Below are 22469 nucleotides of genomic sequence, written 5' to 3'. Positions count from 1 at the left end.
AGTCAAAAGTTTGGACACACCTACTCATTCAAGGGTTTTTCCTTAGCTTTACTATTTTCTACGTTGTAGAATAATAGTGAAGACATCAAAACTACGAAACAACACATGGAATCATGTAGTAATCAAAAAAGTATTAAACAAATCAAAATATATTTTAGATTTTAGATTCTTCAAAGGAGCCACTCTTTGGGCTCCTGAGTGGCGCAGTGGTCTAAGGCACTGCATTTCAGTGCACGAGGCAACACTACAGTCCCTAGTTCGAATTCAGGCTGTAGCACATCCGGCCGTGATTGGGAGTCCCATAGGGCGGCGCACAATTGGCCCAGCGTAGTCCGAGTTTGGCCGGGGTAGGCTCTCATTGTAAATAAGAATTTGTTCTTAACGGACTTGCCTGGTTAAWTAAAGGTTACACATTGCCTAAGATGAAGTCTTAAGTTTACAGTGTATTGCACAGTCATCACTTAGGAAGCCATTGAATAAACCAGAGCTCTGCTGTAACTAAGGAGAGTAGTTCAAATGGAAGCAGCTGTCAGGCCTGCAATAATGCATCTGGTCTTCAAAAGAAAAGTAGGTTTCCTCCCAGTGTAAAGTAAATAAAAGGAGAAAGGTTTGATTGTTGGGAAAGGAGGGCTAAGTACTAACGGGAATGAGCATTTTGGGTTGCACATGAAAATACTACCGTTTTACATTATAGAAAATAGAAACTGGGGCTTGTTTGCTCCCTTGTGTGTATTGGTGGGAGTGTTGGGGGTGACAGGGTTTAATATGGTATGGGGCCTGGTGTTCTGGTAGAAGGCACATCAAGAGACATGCCTTCCCATCTCCCACTCCTGTCCTCCATTACGATCAGGCCCTCGTTTACTACACCCATCTGAGTGTCATGTTAATGACAGCCCTGCTGGAGATTACAGCCCCCATGTCCTTGCGGGAGTGACAAGCATCTTTTAGCCCACAGTCGTTTCCATTGAGCAGGTCATGACATACCTGGTCCTCCACTGGTTGTGCTGCTCATACTCAACTGCCTCAATTAGAATGGGAAAAAATATATTTCCTTGAAGGGATATTTCAGGATTTTGGCAATGAAGCCCTTTATCTACAGTACCAGTCAAAGGTTTGGACACACCTTCTCATTCCAGGGTTATTTTTTATTTCTTCTATTTTCTACATTGTAGAATAACAGTAAAGATATGAAATATGAGATAACACATATGGAATCATGTATTAACCAAAAAAGTATTAAACAAATCAATATAAATGTTATATTTCATATTCTTCACAGTAGCCACCTTTTGCCTTGATGACAGCTTGGCACACTAACAAGTTAATTTGTGGAATTTCTTTCCTTCTTTATGCGTTTGAGCCAATCAGTTGTGTTGTGACAAGGTAGGGGTGGTATACAGAAGATAGCCCTATTTGGTAAAAGACCAAGTCTATATTATGTCAAGAACAGTTCAAATAAGCAAAGGGAAATGACAGTCCATCATTACTTTAAGACATGAAGGTCAGTCACGGAACATTTCAAGAACTTTGTAAGTGCAGCCGCAAAAACCAAAAACCATCCAGCGCTATGATGGATCTGGCTCTCAGAACCAGAGTTACCTCTGCTGCAGAGGATAAGTTCATTAACARCCTYTGAAATTGCAGGCCAAATGTTATTTCCTAGTTTTGATGTCTTCACTATTATTGTACATTGTAAGACGAACTCGTGGATACCATGTTTTATGTTTCTGCGTGCAGTTTGAAGGAAGTTGCTAACTAGTGTTAGTGCAATGACTGGAAGTCTATGGTAACTCCAAGCATGCTAGTAGATACCATAGACTTCCAGTCATTGTGCTAATGCTAGTTAGCATTGGCTTGCAAAACTACCTCTAACTTCCTTCATACTGGATGCAGAGACATAAAAATGGTATCCATGAGTTCATCTGACTCTGGGGAAGTAGACGGCCAAAATCCCAAAGTATCCCTTTAATGGACACCTACCCCTGGGCCACCTACAATGTCAGCCACTTAACCCATGTAGTAATAATTTCTGCCCTGCTGTAAAACTCATCCCAAGAAACAAAGGCCATGGAAAGATTGCCAAACTGCTTTCAATTACCTACAATATAATCGCAAGACTTTACATTATTCTCAGAAGAAAAGTTTTAAACTAACAGTTATAAAGATATCCGTAGATATGAGGGAGTTAACAGAGGTAGGAAATTAGCTGAAACTTGGCCTCATACCAATCAGCGGGGCCTAAAATACTTTAATGCACTTTCCAAACACACAGAAAGAGAAATGACCCAGAGGGGCCTCCAGTCACAGAAAAGCCATCTCATTGGAGGCTGACAAACAGCCCTGGGACAGAAATCAAAATGGCTTCCCTGCAGACACAGTGGAGGAACTGGTGGGGTCTAATAGGTGCCAATTCCAGAGTAGTGAATGGGTGCACTGATGCAAAGCTACCCTGACAGTTTGAAACAACCCAAGCGAACAATACATAATAGATGCAAGAGGAAAACTTTTTATTTCTTTCTTGTCTCTCTTTTTTCCCTCTTTCAGTTTTAGCATTGTCTGCCATATTACCCATGGAGTCAAATGGAAAGTGACAACATACTTCAAACTCTTTCAGACAGTGCTGAGTGTGCTGCTGTCCAGGGGAAGAGAGTAGTCAGTATTGACCAGTCCCCTTTCCAGTGTGCTGAATCAAGGGGTCTGGCTCAGGAGAAGAGAAGGAGGGCCTCAATCCTTCATTGTTGCGAGCTGATAAAGAGATTAGGGCACTGTGAAAAGAGGCAGGACTGAATATCCMAGCATCTGAGATGCCTGTATGAAAGGGCCATTGTGGCCCTGGTACACATCCTGCCTTCCCTGAACACTTGACAACCAAAACAGTGGACAAGAGAATTCCTGTGTCAGACAAAACACTCCTTTTCCGCACCAAAGGTTTATCAGCCTCACTTACAAATGTATGCCTTTGTGACCAAATAATTCCCCATTAGCAAAGCTACTAGAAGCAGAACTAAATCAATTATTCACAGATTCGCTGGTCTAATGGTTAAAAAAAGAAATAAAATYGTCTTCAAGACCACACGACTGAGTGCAGAAAAATATGCTGATCAAAAAGTGCCACAGCATCAGTATGAAAACATGTGGTGGCAAGGTTTTTTCCTCTAGCCTTTGTGTGTCACTGTGTTTGACTGGTTTGTGTGGTTAGAATCTGCACGTCAAAAGCAGAAAAAACATTTGAGTGAGCCACCAGATGTTGCATCGCAATGGGATTCACATGCGTACAGCTTCTTCCCCCTTCCCTCTTCATTCCCGTACAATTTCCCCTGGAGGAAATTAGAACGTTAGATGTGCAAAATTAAATAAACAAATGTAATCAATGATACTCCATTTCCTATTATAATGACAAAAAAACAACAACAAAAAAGAGAAACGGGAGAAAATATTTTGTATACCTATACAATTTTAATGCATCCAGGATGGAAGCGAAGACCACATTATACCAGAGTACATAGCCTGCATCCTTCTTCCACAAGAAGTAAACAAACTACTGATGATCATCCGCAGGGGATATTTTTGTTTCATAATTCATATGAGACAGATTTCGTTCCATGGATAATTCTGAAGCTTAGAAGATCGCTGGAACAAAGTTGTGAATGCCAAAGACCACATAAAGGTTTTCAATGAGTCAACAGACAATGAGTGCATCTGGTCTCCTTGTTTCACCCCAGTATGCTAAGGCGTATAATGCCCTAACAGCTGCTACAGTATGTGCTGACTGCACTTCCCCTTACATGTGTGGAAACTTTCCGATGAATTCAAAAACCTTTGTCTCACCAACTCCCTTTCCTCTGAAATACATGCTCACTCTTGGAACATATGCAGCCAGTCCAAGGTTTACTTCATAGTTTTTTTAATATCAGTAACACTATATTACATTATCCAGACAATTCCTAATTGGCCTCTGCATAGAGCCTTTTATTTCAACTTGTAGAGCTGATCCCTTTGTGTAACCTTCTGCTGACATTGTGACCCCTTCTGAGGCAGAGGGTGACCAAAGGACTGAGACAACTGGGAGCAAACCCTGATTAGTCACGCTCCATGGAATTGTCTGAAGGCAGAATTGAAAGTATTAGTATACATTTCCAAAGCTTTTAAGACCACACATATCCCAGTTATAGCATGGAGGCCTTAGGGCTCTGTTTTGTCTACTGTTCTCCAGCTGTGACTGATAAGATGACGCCTGGTCAAAGTGATCTTGGATTCTCCAAGGAAGACAGGCCTACATCACACAGACACATTAAATCCAGTATTTTTTTATTAAATTTTTTGGTGAAAGGTGCTGAGAGGAGAGCCTGGCTGACTGGCGGGGTGCTAACAGACTGATGAGGGATAATACCAAGTGAAGGAGCCTCAGCTCAGACAGAAGAGGCTGATAGGGCTGCTGCTGAGCTCTGAGAGGAGGGGGAGTCCTGAGATGAAGAGGGAATGAAAAACAAACAACAAGTGCTCAGCATGTGTGGGAACTCCTTCAAGACTGTTGGAAAAGCATTCCAGGTGAAGCTGGATGAGAGAATGCCAAGCGTGTCCAAAGCTGTCATCAGGACAAATGGTGGCTACTTTGAAGAATATAAAATATATTTTGATTTGTTTAACCCTTTTTTGGTTACTACATGATTCCATATGTGTTATTTCCTAGTTTTGGTGTCTTCACTATTATTCTACAATGTAGAAAATAGTAACAAATTCAGAAAAACCCTTGAATGGGTAGGTGTGTCCAAACTTTTGACTGGTTCTGTACTCCCCCAGAGTAAGATGAACCATTTTTATGTTTCTGCGTGCAGTTTGAAGGAAGTTGCTAACTAGTGCAATGACTGGAAGTCTGTGGTAACTCCAAGCATGCTAGTAGATACCATGTACTTCCAGTCATTGTGCTAATCCTAGTTAGCATTGGCTCGCAAAACTACAGTATCTTTAACTTTCTTCATACTGGAAGCATAGAAATAAAAATGGTATCCAGGAGTTTATTTGACTCTGGGGAAGTAGACGGCCAAAATCCCAAAGTATCCCTTTAATGGACACCTACCCCTGGGCCACCCACAATGTCAGCCACTTAACCCATGTAGTAATAATGGCTGCCCTGSWGTAAAACTCATCCCAAGACACMAAGGCCATGGAAAGATTGCCAAACTGCTTTCAATTACCTACARTATAATCGCAAGACTTTACATTTTTCTCAGAAGAAAAGTTTTAAACTAACAGTTATAAAGAAATCTCTAGAATTCTGACTGAAGTTTGCAGAGAGGTATAGGTAGTGAGGTAGCAGGTGGACAACACTAAGAAAGGCCAGGCAGCCTGAGATAAATAGGGAGAAGTTTCACAATCCTTTATTACAGACAGTGTGACATTTACAGTCCCTACTCTGAGGGGAGAAGAAGCCGGACACAGCTTTTGGCCTTCACTTAATTACAAGCAGCACCTCCACAATATACACTCACCGGAGACTTTATTAGGTACACCACCCCGTTCACGAAAATTGATCTCTCCTACAGACAGTGAGTCACGTGGCCGCGGCTTGCTATACAGTATAAAGCAGGCAGACAGGCATCGAGGCATTCAGTTACTCTTCGATTTGAAAATTGGAATGGGCAAAACGAGTGACCGAAGTGACTTTGAGAGTGGTATGATCGTCGGTGCCAGGCGTGCAAGGATCCAGTATCTCAGAAACAACCGCCCTCCTGGGTTTTTCATGCAAGACAGTGTCTAGGATTTACGGAGAATGGTGCGACAAACTAAAAACATCCAGGCAGCGGCAGTCCAGTGGGCGAAAACAGCTCGTTGATGAGGGAGGTCGAAGGAGAATGGCAAGAATCGTGCAAGCGGGCTACAAACAGACCAATAACAGCACAGTACAACAGTGGTGTGCAGAAGGGCATCTCGAAACGCACAACTCGTCGGTCCTTGTCCCGGATGGACCATTGCAGCTGACGACCACACCACGTTCCACTCCTCTCAGCTTTAAAACAAGAAGAAGAGGCTCCAGTGGGCACGCGATCACCAACACTGGGCTATTGAGGAGTGGAAAAACATTGCCTGGAACATGACAGTGAGTTCGGTTTACTTGAGTGGCCTGCGCAGTCCCCAGACCTCGACCCAATAGAGTATCTTTGGGATGAGATGGAACGGGCTGTTTGCAGCATGAATGTACCGCCATCAAATCTGCAGCAACTGCGTGATGCCATCACGTCAGCATGGACCAACATCCCTGCAGAACGTTTCCGACACCTTGTGGAATGCCAATTCTGGAGGCAAAGGGTGGTCCAGCCCGGTACAATGGGTGTACCTAATAAACAGACACAATGAAGAAAATAAGGACAGTGAAAATGAAAAGGCCTATTGAAATATGTGTTGCCTCTTACAGTCTCGATCTATCAAGCTTCCAATCCAATTTCATACGTTGTATTGCGTTTCCAATGTTACTATCAAAACCCTGCTTTCCCCAGAGAAACACATTATCAATCCTAGCTATAGTACCTCCCACGGAGTACCCCAAAAAGTTGGTGAAAATAAGACCCTTTTCAAAGTGTCTTCAGACAGTATGGGAGGACTTTCCAAATATAAGCCAGCATCTCATTCAAAATGACATACAAACGAATGCAAAAGAACCAGACACTGTGAAACACTGTTATTTCCACCTGCCATTCTCTGTTACTTTGCTAAATTCAGCTAATTTCACAGGCTGCTGAAGCAACTGATACACATTCAAAGATGGAATATGCATCCGTGATTAACATGGTCTCTTTTCATATCTACAGACACAACTTTCAAATAGCTACACATCAACAAAAATTTGAACAACAAGCAGGTTGTGATTCTCAGTTCGGTTTCATTCATTCTTTCATAATCCTCCAAGACTTATAATTAGATCATATAACGATGAGTGCACATCTCTGCAAAGTTAAATTGCCCTGAATCTCACACTGCCAATAGGCACAGCAAAGGATAAAAGAAAGAAAGCTAGAGTAAGCATTAGCTAATTATGCAAATGTGTCACCATATGCCGGCAAATAATGAATGAACCCGGTGCACTTAGCACTCTGATTGCAGACTACGGGTGATTTATAAATCAAAAATATGTTATCTTAGCATTAGAGTATGGGGGAGGATGGGCTGCACAGTTAGTGACTGTGTGTTCCATCTTAGTGGTTCCTTTAAACAGAAACCCTTTCCCCTTTGTGCTCTTTTTGTTTAGGTGCTTTCTGTAGTTGACTGGGCTGGTGTAGGGGCCACCAACAATTAGGGTTATTGCAGATGTAGAGTGGGTGTAATGGAGCCTGTCATTGCTAATCAATTCCTCCTCCACCCCTTACAAGGCTAAAAAGGAAAGTAAGTGTTGAGGTTGATTACAAGGTGCACCTCCGCGATCCTTAAGATTATTGTTTTCAACCAGGGGTCTGCATTTATACTTCGGTCTTAGGTCAATGCAACAGTGTTTTCTGTATATTTTTAGCTGTCAGCATTTCCATAGTAAACCAACACCATAATGACATACTACATAGCTGTGCTGAATGAATGGAATCCTCTGTGTAATAGTATCTTATTAAAAATGTCAAAAGCACCATTGTTCAGCTAGATCATTTATTTGGCCCTTCCCTCGCTCCCCTCAGCGCCCTTGCTTATTTAAACTACAGTACAATGGCATTAGATGTCAAGTGCAAAGTCCTATCACAATTATGCATGACACGTCTGCTAATGAATTGGAGCAACTGTGCAGAAAAGCGCCATGCAGTGACTGTCAGTTGTCAGTGAAAAACAAACCAACTATACCCAACAAACAGCATATACACTTTTATAATCTTTGAAATGGAAAAGCTATGCTAGTCACCTCTGCTCTCAGGAAAGTAAGTAAGAAGGTATCCTAAGGCCTGGGAGAGAACTCAGCCATATTACCATACAGTGTATTGAAGCTAAATCCCGTATGGACTGTGTTTTATTTTTAAAGGTCAGCTTGGCCATGGCTCTTATCAAAGCAGTTTCTTTCCATTATGCCATGAGAAAATAGATTTGGGAATCAAGTTTGAACTGAAAATACAGGACGTATTGCATACATTCATACCTTAGATGTTTTTATTCATGGACTAGTGGTGGGATGCAAGCATAATATATCAGAGAATATTGTCAATGCCTATTGTCTTTTTCTTGGAAGACAAAAAATAGTGGTAGTGACTTCAGCTGTGGTACAGATATGTACATACAGTGCATTCGGAAAGTATTCCGACTCCTTCCCTTTTTCCACATTTTGTTACGTTACAGCCTATTCTAAAATTGATTAAATAAAAAAAATCCTCATCGATCTGCACACAATACCCCATAATGAAAAAGGCGTTTAGATGTTTTTGCACATGAAAAAGAAGAAAAAAAAGAAATACCTTATATACAGAAGTATTCAGCCCCTTTGCTATGAGACTCAAAATTGAACTCCGGTGCATCCTGTTTCCATTGATCATTCTTGAGATGTTTCTACAACTTGATTGGAGTCCACCTACTGTAAATTCAATTAATTGGACTTGATTTGGAAAGGCACACAACTGTCTATATAAGGTCCCACAGTTGACAGTGCATGTAAGAGCAAAAACCAAGCCATGAGGTCGAAGGAATTGTCCATAGAGCTCCGAGACAAGATTGTGTCGAGGCACAGATCTGGGGAAGGGTACCAAAACATTTCTGCAGTATTGAAGGTCTCAAGAACACAGTGGCCTCCATCATTCTTAAATGTAAGAAGTTTGGAACCACCAAGACTCTTCCTAGAGCTGGCCACCCTCCCAAACTGAGTATTTGGTGGATGGTCACTCTGATAGAGCTCCAGAGTTCCAGAGATGGGAGAACCTTCCAGAAATACAACCATCTCTGCAGCACTACACCAATCAGGCCTATACGGTAGAGTGGCCAGATGGAAGCCACTCCTCAGTAAAAGGCACATGACAGTGGAGTTGCAAAGTTAAGACCGGGAATTTGGGGAATTTTACTTACATTCATCAAAAAAGTTAGCTTATAACAGTGAACCTTTTATGTGGGATACACATAAGGCAATTCTGGTCTTGTGGCATATTTTGGTTAAACTATCCCCAATTCAATGGAATTGCAACCCTCTGCATGCACAGTGCATTCTTCCATCACATGTGCAGTGCACTCTTCCAGCTGATTCTCAAGATCTTGTGCACACTAATGAGATGCTACTGAGCCCACACTACTACACTGTCTGAGCCAAGGACTACATGCATTCTGGTAAGTTTTGATTACAATACTGGGTGGGCTGAATATATTTTATAGGACATACTGTACATTATTTTTTGTTAACTAGTAAATAGTAGCCTACAGCAAAGTGCATTTAAATAATTTCTAACTTGATAACAATTTCTGCTAATTCGTTTTTGCTACCATTTGGGTTTTAGCTTGCTTGAGCCTGCTAACTGAGGAGTGTTAATTCACCTGTTTCCATTCATGTTTCATTTTAAAACATTTATCTTACAAAGGAGTTGTTTAATCTAACCGCTTAACTATTTATCTGTACATGGAAATGTATTTATTGTTTWTTTTTTTACTCATTTTTTTCTAATCTTTACTGGAAAATGCSACAGGCACTATCTGATCTGTGGAGACATTTCACTGCAGCTAATGTAGAAGGAAAAGCTGTGTACATTTGCAAATACTGTGCCAAATCATATGTGAAGAATGCAAAAAAAGATGCAGAATCATCTGGCCAAGTGCATAAAGTTCCTCAGTGCTCACAACAAGCAACATCTGACAAAAGTCCCTCTTTTTCTATTATAGGTGAAAATCATGAATCAGACACCTAATCGATAGCAACAGCTCATGTTCCTCCTGGAATCAGACGTTTTTTTGACTCAATGGAGGAATGTAGTCTGAGAAATGCTGATGAATGTCTTGCTTGAGCTGTGTATGCAACTGGTTTACCTCTGATGCTCACAGGCAATGTGTATTGGAAGAGATTTCTGAATGTTCTTCACCCAACATACACCCTTCCAACCAGATGTGCTTCATCTACTTATTTGCTGGATGCAGAGTTCAACAGAGTTCAAGTAAAGGTCAAGCAAATCATAGAGAAAGCAGACTGTATTGCAATCATCTCTGATGGGTGGTCGAATGTTCGTGGGCAAGGAATAATTAACTACATCTCCACCCCTCAACCAGTATTCTACAAGAGCACAGACACAAGGGACAACAGACACACCGGTTTCTATATTGCGGATGATCTGAAGGCAGTCATCAATGACCTTGGACCACTGAAGATATTTGCACTGGTGACAGACAATGCTGTGAACATGAAGGCTGCTTGGTCTAAAGTGGAGGAGTCCTACTCTCACATCATACCCATTGGCTGTGCTGCTCATGCATTGAATCTGCTCCTCAAGGACATCATGGCACTGAAATCAATGGATACACTCTACAAGAGAGCCAAGGAAATGGTTACATATGTGAAGGATCATCAAGTTATAGCAGAAATCTACCTCACCAAGCAAAGTGAGAAGAATAAGAGCACCCCATTGAAGCTGCCCAGCAACACCCGTTGGGGTGGTGTTGTCATCATGTTTGACAGTCTTCTGGAGGGGAGGAAGTCTCTCCAAGAAATGGCCATATCACAATCTGCCAATATGGACAGCCCCATCAAGAGGATCCTCCTGGATTATGTATTTTGGGAGAGAGTGGTAAGCAGCCTGAAACGACTGAAACCTATAGCAGTAGCCATTGCTCGGATTGAGGGAGACAATGCCATTCTGTCTGATGTTCAGACTCTGCTTGCAGATGTAAGAGAAGAAATCCGTACTGCCCTGCCCACTTCACTGTTGCACCAAGCAGAGGAAACCGCAGTTCTGAAATACATCAAAAAGTGTGAAGACTTCTGCCTGAAGCCCATACACGCATTCTTGTCTTGTGCAGAGATCAACAAGGCCTATGGTGTCATCACTACCGTGTCTCGCCACCTTGGCCTGGATGAGGCCAAGGTTCTTGGCAGTCTGCCGAAGTACATTTCCAAGCAAGGGCTTTGGGATGGAGATGGGATATGGCAGTCATGCCAACATATCTCATCAGCCACCTGGTGGAAGGGACTGTGGATCTGAGGCTCTTTCCCCTGTTGCCTCCATCATCCTCCAAATCCCACCAACATCAGCCGCCTCAGTGTGCAACTGGTCCTTGTTTGGGAACACACATACCAAAGCACGCAACAGGCTGACCAATACAAGGATTGAAAAATTGGTGGCCATCCATGGCAAATTTGAGGCTTTTTGAGCCTGAYAGGAGCCATATGGCGGCTCCTGACTGACGGACGGCTCTGGCGGCTCCTGACTGACGGACGGCTCTAGCGGCTCCTGACTGACGGACGGCTCTAGCGGCTCCTGACTGACGGACGGCTCTAGCGGCTCAGGACAGACGGGCGGCTCTAGCGGCTCAGGACAGACGGGCGGCTCAGACGGCGCTGGACAGACGGGTGGCTCAGACGGCGCTGGACAGACGGGAGACTCTGGCGGCGCTGGACAGACAGGCGCACCTGTAGGGAGGAGACGGAGGGGCTGCGTGGGGCTGCCACAGGACCCACCAGACTGGGGAGACCTACAGGAGGCCTGGTGTTTGGAGGAGGCACCGGAAGGACCGGGCTGTGGGGGAGCACTGGAGCTCTGGTGCGCAGCCTTGGCACCACTCCCCCAGGCTGGATAACTACTCTAGCCCGGACCCTCCAGAGTGCAGGCACAGGTTGAACCGGGCTGTGGGTGAGCACTGGAGATCTAGTGCCTACTACGCGCACCTCTCCCTTGGGCTCCACTCCCACATTCGCCCGGCACGAGCGGAGCGCAGGCATAGGACGCACTGCACCCTCCCAGCACCCCGGAGACACAGCACGCAGAGCCGGCGCAGGATACCCTGGACCGAAACGGCGTACCGGAGACCAGACACGCTGAGCAGGCACAATACGCCCTGGCTGGATGCCCACACTCGCATGACACTTTCGGGGGGCTTCCCTATAGCGCACCGGGCTATGGGCACGTACTGGCAACACCGTGCGCTTAACCGCATAACACGGTGCCTGACCAGTAACGCGCTGCTTATAATAAGCACGAGGAGTGAGCTCAGGTCTCCAACCTCCCTGTGTGCCCCCCCCCMAAAAAAATTGGGGGGCTGCCTCTCGTACCTGTCGCGCTTAGGTCCTCATATCGCCGCCGCTCAGCTTTCGCTGCCTCCAGCTCTGCCTTGGGGCGGCGATATTCCCCAGCCTGTGCCCAGGGTCCTTTACCATCCAAAATCTCCTCCCATGTCCAGGAGTCCAGAACTCGCTGCTGCCCGATACCACGCTGCTTGGTCCGGTTGTGGTGGGTTATTCTGTCACGCTCGTCGTCCTCCTCATCTGAGGAGGAGAAGTTTGAAGGATCGGAGGACCAATATGCAGCGTGGTAAGTGTTCATCTTGAATTTAATAAACACAGAAAACACTTAACGAAACTATACAAAACAATGAACGACGAACGTGAAGCTAATGAATAATAGTGCTGACACAAAACACTACACTTAGACGATCACCCACAACCCACAATGACAAAACAGGCTACCTAAATATGGTTCCCAATCAGAGACAGACCGACTAACACCTGCCTCTGATTGAGAACCATATCAGGCCAAACACAGAAACAGGCAAACTAGACATACAACATAGAATGCCCAACAGATCACACCTGACCAAACAAAACATAGAAACATACAAAGAAACTATGGTCAGGCGTGCAACTTGCCAGTTGGTCAGCGCACGCTCACAGTACACATCCTGGTAATCCATCTGGCCCTGCAGCCTTGTGAATGTTGACCTGTTTATGTAGAGATCAACCGATTATGATTTTTCAACGCGATACCGATACCGATTATTGGAGGACCAAAAAAGGCCGATACCGATTAATCGGACATTTTTTTTTTTTTTTTTTTGTAATAATGACAATTACAACAATACTGAATGAACACTTATTTTAACTTAATATAATACATCAATGAACATCAATTTAGCCTCAAATAAATAATGAAATGTTCAATTTGGTTTAAATAATGCAAAAACAAAGTGTTGGAGAAGAAAGTAAAAGTGCATAATGTGCCATGTAAGAAAGCTAACGTTTAAGTCCTTGCTCAGAAAATGAAACATATGAAAGCTGGTGGTTCCTTTTAACATGAGTCTTCAATATTCCCAGGTAAGAAGTTTTAGGTTGTAGTTATTATAGGAATTATAGGACTATTTCTCTCTATATCATTTGTAATTTCATTAACCTTTGACTATTGAATGTTCTTATAGGCACTTTAGTATTGCCAGTGTAACAGTATAGCTGCCATCCCTCTCCTCGCTCCTACCTGGGCTCGAACCAGGAACAACAAACGACAACAGCCACCCTCGAAAGCAGCGTTACCCATGCAGAGCAAGGGGAAATAACTACTCCAAGTCTCAGAGCGAGTGACGTTTGAAACGCTAACGCGCACCCCGCTAACTAGCTAGCCATTTCACATCGGTTACACCAGCCTAATCTCGGGAGTTGATAGGCTTGAAGCACAGCGAAGAGCTTCTGGCAAAACGCAGGAAAGTGCTGTTTGAATGAATGCTTACGAGCCTGCTGCTGCTTACCACCGCTCAGTCAGACTGCTCTATCAAATCATAGACTTAGTTATAACAATAATACACCAGAAATACGAGCCTTAGGTCATTAATATGCGAATCCGGATCGGAAACTATCATCTTGAAAACAAGACGTTTATTCTTTCAGTGAAATACGGAACCGTTCCGTATTTTATCTAACGGGTGGCATCCATAAGTCTAAATATTCCTGTTACATTGCACAACCTTCAATGTTATGTCATAATTACTGTAAAATTCTGGCAAATTAGGCCCAAAACTGTTGCATATTCACTGACTCTGCGTGCAATGATCAAGAGAAGTGACAAACATTTCACCTTGTTAATATTGCCGCTGCTAACCTGGATTTCTTTTAGCTAAATATGCAGGTTTAAAAATATATACTTCTGTGTATGATATTTAAGAAAGGCATTGATGTTATGGTTAGGTACACATTGGAGCAACGATACGACACGCATCGATTATTGCACGCAGGACACGCTAGATAACTAGTAATATCATCAACCATGTGTAAGTTAACTAGTGATTATGATTGAGATTGATTGTTTTTATAAGATAAGTTTTAATGCTAGCTAGCACGTTACCTTGGCTTCTACTGCATTCGCGTAACAGGCAGGCTCCTCGTGGAGTGCAATGTAATCAGGTGGTTAGAGCGTTGGACTAGTTAACTCTAAGGTTGCACAGATTGAATCCCCGAGCTGACAAGGTAAAAATCTGTCGTTCTGCCCCCTGGAAACGAGGCAGTTAACCCGCAGTCACTTGAAAATAAGAATGTCTTCTTGAACACTGACTTGCCTAGTTAAATAAAGATTAAATAAAGGTGAAAAAAATAAATAATAATACTGGCCAAATCGGTGTCCAAAAATATCGATTTCCAATTGTTATGAAAACTTGAAATCGGCCCTAATTAATCGGCCATTCGATTAATCGGTCGACCTATACTGTTTATAGGTTTACTCACATCGGCTGCGGAGACGTGAACACACAGTCTTCTGGAACAGTGATGCTCTCATGCATGTTTCAGTGTTACTTGCTCGAAGCGAGCATAGAAGTAATTTTGCTCGTCTGGTAGGCTTTTGTCACTAGGAGCCTCTCGACTGTACTACCCTTTGTAGTCTGTAATAGTTTGCAAGCCCTGCCACATCCGACGAGCATACCGAGCGAGTGATAGTACGATTCGATCTTAGTCCTGTATTGACGCTTTGCCTGTTTGATGGTTCGTCGGAGGGCATAGTGGGATTTCTTATAAGCTTCCGGGTTAGAGTCCCGCTCCTTGAAAGCGGCTGCTCTACCCTTTAGCTCAGTGTGGATGTTGCCTGCTGTGCAGCGACGCTACCCATCCAACCTGACAGAGCTTGAAAGGATCTGCAGAGAAGAATGGGAGAAACTCCCCAAATACAGGTGTGCCAACCTTGTAGCGTCATACCCAAGACTCGAGGCTGTAATCACTGCCAAAGGTGCTTCAACAAAGTGCTGAGTTAAGGGTCTGAATACTTATGTAAATGTGATATTTCATTTTTTATTTTTTTTAATAATAATTCAAACATTTCTTAAAACCAGTTTTTGCTTTGTCCTTATGGGGTATTGTGTGTAGATTCATGAGGGAAACAACAATTGAATCCATTTTAGAATAAGGCTGTAACGTAACAAATCTTGGAAAAAGTCAAGGGGTCTGAATACTTTCCAAATGCACAGTATATCCCATTACAGTTTCTCCATGAGCAGGCTCATTCTTATGCAACAAAGAGCCTGCCCTGAATTCACATTAATTGTGTCCTTACATGAAAGAGGGAAGATAGATGAAGCTTCAAAGAATGTTGAAAGAATGCAGATATGTTGTGCAGCAAATGCTGATTGCAATAGAGTTATATGTTAGTAGCCTTAGCCTGCCAACCGATAGGATGTTAAAGATAGATACTGTCTCCACTATGTCTATTAAGATGAATGCACTAACTGTAAGTCGCTCTGGATAAAATAGTCTTCCAAATGACAAGAATGCAAATGTAATTGGAAATCTGTTATTAGGTTTTCGAAAGTCAGGGTGAAATTCAGCCAAAACCTCTCATGACAAAAAGCTTTCCAGTTCACAAAACATACTCAGAGCAAATGTACAGTACCGAACTTGCCATTCTCAAAAAATTATGGAATTGTAGAATTTTGTGTGACTTTTACCTCCTTTTCCCAAGTGCATGTGATCCAAAAATGTATAGACACAGAAGTTATGAGGGGACATTTGTTAGAACATCATGACAAGCATCAAGCTTAAAGAAAAGCAATATAATATGCCATTTGATCAAAGTGTGAATGGTACATCAGAGAAAGACTATGCATGCTGCTGCCAGACATTAAATCCAGTTCAGCCAACATGTCCCCTCCAAGAAACAGGAAGGTTAATAAAGGCATTAGAATGTTCCTGAGAGGCCTGTTTTAATGAGTGGATAATTCAGACTGCAAAACTGGTAGTGTAAATGAGGCCTTACCTAAACCAACCCCATAATCAGTTAAGCTTACATGCAGCTTTTGGCATGTTGGCCTTCAGTATGTTAAGCGTGTGCTTTTGACACGCATATGGACACAGTTTGAGCATGTGTCCACATATCCACACTCACATAGATGCTGATGCTCATATCATACACACAGCTTGTGCACAGCTTGAGAGTTGATTACCAGCAATAAGGTATGACCCGTGCACTTTCAAAGCTACCCTTCTATACACAAGCTCTAGAGAGTATTATAAACTGGGTGGTTTGAGCCCTGAATTCTGATTGGCTGGTATGACAAAAAGTTTAGTTTTACTGCTCTAATTACTTTAGAGCGGTAAATTATCTAATTACGGACTTAATAAAGGTATCACTAGTCACTTTAAATAACGCCACTTTAATAATGTTTACATAGAGGTATCACTTGTTTATGTGATCATGTTTACATACCCTACATTACTCATCTCATATGTATATACGGTATTCTACACCATCTACGGCATCTTGCCTATGCCGCACGCCWTCGCTCATCCATATGTTTATTTGTACATATTCTTATTCATCCCTTTACTTGTGTATATAAGGTAGTTGTTGTGAATGTGTTAGATTACTTGTTAGATTTTACTGCGTAGTCGGAACTAGAAGCACAAGCATTTCGCTACACTCGCATTAACATCTGCTAACCATGTGTATGTGACCAATAAAATGTGATTTGATTTGGTAACCAGTTTATAATAGCAATAAGGCTCCTCGGGGGTTTGTGATATATGGCCAATATACCACGGCTAAGGGCTGTGTCCAGGCACTCTGCGTTGCGTCGTGCATAAGAACAGCGCTTAGCCGTGGTATATTGGCCATATACCCCACCTCCTCGGGCCTTATTGCTTAATTAGACCTCCTCCAGTATGTTAATCAGAAGCATTGCATTAAAATACAATGTTAGAAAGCAAAACATATTTCTACACAAGTTACTGTCATGAAAAGGCACCCCAAGGAGAAGGTGGCTATATGGCCTCCATGTTGACACCCTTGAAATAGACATTGACTCACACATAGCCTTGCACTTAAGGGTGAAGATAGAAACAAAATACTTAATATGGCCTTACGAAGAGTCCTTTCAGATTACAATGTTGTACACTAAAGGTGGCATGGAAGGAACATGGTGTTCTGGTCTTGTAGTAAGTATCTTTACACACTCAGGGTCAAGTCTACCAGCCCAAGTGCTCCTGTTTCTCTTGTATAAAGGTGTCGTTTTCAGACTGAAGAAAAGGCATGTAATTTACTTGGACATTCCTACATGTGTTATGATTGTCTTATTCAGCAACACAACAAGTATGTACATAAGTAGAAATATGTCATGTTAATATCGCTTGAACATGAAATCATTATCAATGATGCTCTTGAGGGTAAGTGACAGTGTCCTGTGTGCCCACATAGTGATTTACCCAGCAATATGCGGAGTGCAACGACAAGGGCAGCTTTGAATAAACTTAGCCACGGTCCTACTTTCATCAGTGTCAAGCAATATTAGTACTGCATAATTCTGTAACTATTAATTCAATCTCTAATTTGTCCACCCACTATCAATGCTGTAATTAGTTAACGAAAATAGATATAAACACTATTCAAGATGATTTTTGTCCAGAATGCTTCATTAAATGAGACTTGGTGGTTATTCTATTACTTGACTATTACCATCTTAATTCGTCCTCAAAGTCACCGTAAATATCCATCTAAAAAAAGGCCACGGCTAATGTTCAACCAGCAATGCTGTAATACCTTGCTTTCATGTCCCGTTGCTTGTGCGATGGATGGCGTGGGCATATCATGACTGCCTAAGAGCCACGTCGCCTGACCTTAATGTCTGTCACATGACCTGAATGACATGTAAACAACATAACACGCACAGGGAATGAAAAGAAGCCTAGTAGACACCGGATATCTACTGTCTTGGATTGTGAAATGGTGGGGTACCCTAATCTAGGTCCCACGACATGAGGATAATGATTCAATCCATTCTGTCACCCTACTAGCTGCTGATGGAGGGACACAGACGTCCCATATTAGCATACTATTGAACAGTAACGGGGAAGCAGGGTTAAGAAGAAGTGTCACATATTCAGATAACTTGATGTCGTAATTAGGCTGCCATGCACCCCCAGGAGGTACAAGGTCTAGGTGACATCCACTAATAATTATCCAGGTACTGTGTGTTTAAAAATTGTCATATTGTCATGTCAAGTAATTTGTAGACTACCTTGTGATTAGAATCCATACTAAAAGACACATGGCCAAACAAGACGTTGTGCTTTACTGCCAAAATATATGACAATATTCAAATATTTTTTCAGCTCAGGGTTGGCAAACTGAGAGCTGTTTATTTCTATTTAGGTGATGGCTGTGCATGGAGTCTACATTTTAAAAAGGGCAAGCTTTTGAGTCTTTCCTTTTTTTTTCCTCATTGAAAAGCTCCAGTTGGCAGTCAAAATAACAAATGCCTTTATATGTTGAAAATGATGGAGTCTCTTCCTCTATCGACCCACAGTAATGTGGAATTGGAATAGCACGGCGTGGAGCAGAGCAGGAAACCGGTGCCTCATTTTTCTCCCCTCCCCAGAACTCCAAGGTGGTAACGTGACACCGAAGGTAACAGAAGCCACTGACTAGAAAGATGTTAATCCTGACAAAGTGCCACAGCATTAGCCAGAGCCTCTGTTAGATTGAATTCACCGTCCCCTGGGACCATGGGCAACACCGGCAATGGCGCTCCATCTTTTTGAGTGGCCCTCAGAGACTAGTGCCGAGGTACTGTAAGCAAACCGGGCCAGCTGTCCACAGAACAACAGCACCCTCTATTGATTCCTTGAAAACATTTATTTTCTTCTTCTGGAGGTTTCAAGACTGTTGCCTGTACCTGTAGTTATAGAGGTCTATTCAGTTTTGTCATTCAACTATTTAAGTCTGGTCAGTCAGAAACTAAACCGATCATTCAGAGAATTGTACAGTTAACAGGTAGGCTAACTATGATTCTGAAATGTTTTTTTGTTTGTTGTTGTTGTTGTTCAAAACTGATTTTAAAACGTTTTAGTGAATTTGAAATAGGCTATAGAATAAGCGATGAAGCAATCTATGCGATTCTTTGGTTCTATGTATATCATTACTATTTTCAGCAGTCATGTCACACACCATTGCCTCTGAGTTGTGATTGGAGCTAAGCCTCCTCTGATGTGACTCGTTCACTTCTGGTTGTGCTGCTCAAAAGATTTCACCATCAAGCATAATATTACACTTTAATTTTGAATTAATTCATTATTGTTTCATCAAATTAAGCATTGGGAATTTGTTTGAGGGGTAAAATCACCATTAAATACAATGAATGAAATTATAAACCCTATGATGTGCGTTCTTTCTTTTCAATGCCTTGTTAGGGCGTAACACAGATCAATAATATCAGTAAAAGCATGTTCAATAAGGAGAACGTTAAATTAGTATGGTTCCTACAGGAGCACATGAAGGGAAGCAGAGCAGACATTTCGCTGAGCAACAGTGCGGTGGGGGTATAGAGGGGTAGCGGGTGGTGGGGAGATTATTTTCATCTTGAAAGCAGCGATCTTGAGCTGTGGACATGAATACTGAGGGTTCTGTGAATACATTCAGTCGATGCAATGGACCAGCTACAAACGCTGTTTTCTTTAGGCTACCTTCTCCCTATGAATAAAACATATTGAAAATATTTTAGAATGCCTGTGAATTCTGAAATTCACATTTCACATTTCACATGAATTGCTGAGTAGTTTAGCCTAATAAGATGTCCACGATCAATGCAACAAAAATGTGCACTAGGCTATATCGCCTTGGTTAGAGACGCAACAAGGGGAAAATAGTTTTTGCCCCATTCAGTTTGTATTCAGTTGTAAATGATACACCAACCTGTTATCACTGTAAAACTGTGACTCAGAAGTAGGCTGAACTAAAGATTCAAACGACTGCTATCAAATGGCAATAAATACAAAAAATACCCAATTTAAGAAATTCAACTGACTTTAAAATATAACTTAATAAATTACGAAAAACAAAAACCGTATTATGAATGGAGGCAGGAGAGAAAGTGGAATATCGTCCCGCATTACAATGAATAGAATATAAATTATATTTGGCTATCCATCCAATTCAGGTTAATTAGCTATTTAACTACAAACTCTTGATAGGAAATGTATCCCCGTATACCCTACACTTCCAGAGAAAGTTACCGTGTACGCTATTCGTCACAAAAACCTGAAAATGGATTTGTGGGGCGCAAATATGTACCGGTGTCAAACTAGCCGTGAATAGTCAATGTGTCATTGGACCGACAGGTTTCCGATTAGAAACGGAGGATATTTGAAAAAGTGAACGACATGAGATAATTCGATATAGGCTATGTTTACAGTCCTGATGAAAATCAAAATACCCCCCAAAATAAGTCGCCTATAACCCTAATTTACTGCATTTAAAGTGCCGGACATACAATGGACACAGTCCACTCAGATTACGTATTAAATGTATAAAAATGTCGCATCTGAGGGGTAGGTTTTATAATTTGGAAAAGCAATTTCGGTCCAATCGCAGGACTATCACAATTTCCAGTTGAAATGACTCCAGAAATTGCACAACACAACTGTACTAAAATACATGGATAGCGCGAAAACTATGGGCTAAATCCCTTACCTTGCTTGGAGTGAAACCAGACTCAATGTTGTCAGTCCACTGCTTGTCCCATTAGCAGTTCCAGACTATGACCACTTCTTTATGGCTATGAACATCCAACTCGACCCGTCCTTGCGTTATCACTCCTGGTCCAAGCGCCTCTCCTCCAGTGAGTTCCGCTGGATAAGAGAAATACCGTGGACCATTTGAGAAGACAGTGGAACTAGACGCCTAGGGCGAGTATAGTATCAAGAGAAAAGGAATAAAACCGTAGCATCCCCAACGATCAATCCGGTGCAGCCGCTTAGGAACGCACGTCCTCTCCAGCTTTCTAGTGAAACGAAATGAAGCTCGCAGATCTTAGTAGCAATGCAAGCAGGATGTCTTGCCGAGGGCGCCTAARTAGATTCACCCCCCTTTTCCACTTCCTTGCGATACCAGATGGAAGCAGTTTCGCATCTGTCGCAAGTTTCCRGACCCAAACAGTGCAAGAGAACAGCGAGAATGGTTACACTAGGTTTAGAAATCTTCGTCCAATCAAAACAGGCGGATGGAAGTAAAGCCCTCCCTGGGAACCGAGAACACTCAAGGGAGATGGAGAGAAAACTCATCTTCAAAATAAATGTACATCAAATGAAAATAAAAACTTTCCGGATGAATAAAGTGAAATAGTTACAATGCAAAACAGTTTTGCTTCCAATTACAGGTTAGCTTCCCTTCATTATTACCCCTACTAACCTTAACAGCCTACTGTACTACGGCCTATGTTGCAAAGCCACTGTTTAATTAGGCTGTAGGGAAATACAACATTTTTTAAGGAAAACCTACAGCTGTAGCTTATGGTAGCACATAACATTACGCTGCTATTGGTTAATGAAACTGTAAGCAGATACCATTTTAGTATTAGCTTTATAACTGCATAGAAACATTGGGAGCTGTGGTAAGGTAGCTAACATGGTGTCTCACGGCCAAGAGAGGTGGTATGTATGCGCTGGACAAGTCTTTCAGGTGAAGTCAGGTGTTTTATTTAAAGCCAGGTGATCTGTGTTTAGCAGTCAATTTGAATATACACAAATTGATCCAGAAAATATTTGTAAAAAATGTGCTGTCTACCTCCTAACTCTAAGCGTAAGGTCTGAAACAGACAGTCATAAATAGGCTGCCAGTTGACAACCCTTGTAACTGGATTCGGTCATACCGACTCACTTCTCAAGAGAAGTGATGTAACATGTAACTCTCTAAAATCAAACGAAATCAAATTGTATTTGTCACATGCTTCGGAGACAACAAGTTTAGACTAACAGTGAAATGCTGGGTCCTTTTACAACAATGCAAAGTTAAAAAGGTAATATAAGAAAAATAAAATACAATTTTGAAATAGTGACACGAAAGACATCACAGTAGACCTTTTACACTCATAACCATGGCATGACATTCCTAGATGAATCAGCATAGAACAAATTGTGTATACATCAAAGCAGAAATAATGAAGAGCTCATACATTTATATTCTCAGAATAACAAACAGGGAGAAATTAAACCCTCGCTGGACACATTGTAACAACTGGTAGAAACGTTGGTAAAGTGAGTAATATATTACTTTTACTTACTGCAAAATGTATAATAATTAGCG

At 42.1% G+C, this 22469-nt stretch overlaps 1 pseudogene; it reads right to left on the bottom strand.

The window, feature by feature from the left end:
- Window positions 1-21314, bottom strand: part of LOC111969245 (cadherin-11-like) — an 88896-nt pseudogene extending 67582 nt beyond the window's left edge.
- Between the last annotated feature and the right edge of the window lie 1155 nt (window positions 21315-22469).

This window comes from Salvelinus sp. IW2-2015, linkage group LG10 (genome assembly GCF_002910315.2).
Source record: "Salvelinus sp. IW2-2015 linkage group LG10, ASM291031v2, whole genome shotgun sequence".
Taxonomy (NCBI): domain Eukaryota; kingdom Metazoa; phylum Chordata; class Actinopteri; order Salmoniformes; family Salmonidae; genus Salvelinus; species Salvelinus sp. IW2-2015.
Note: the sequence above shows the minus strand (reverse complement) of the source record. Positions and strands in the feature narration are given on the sequence as shown.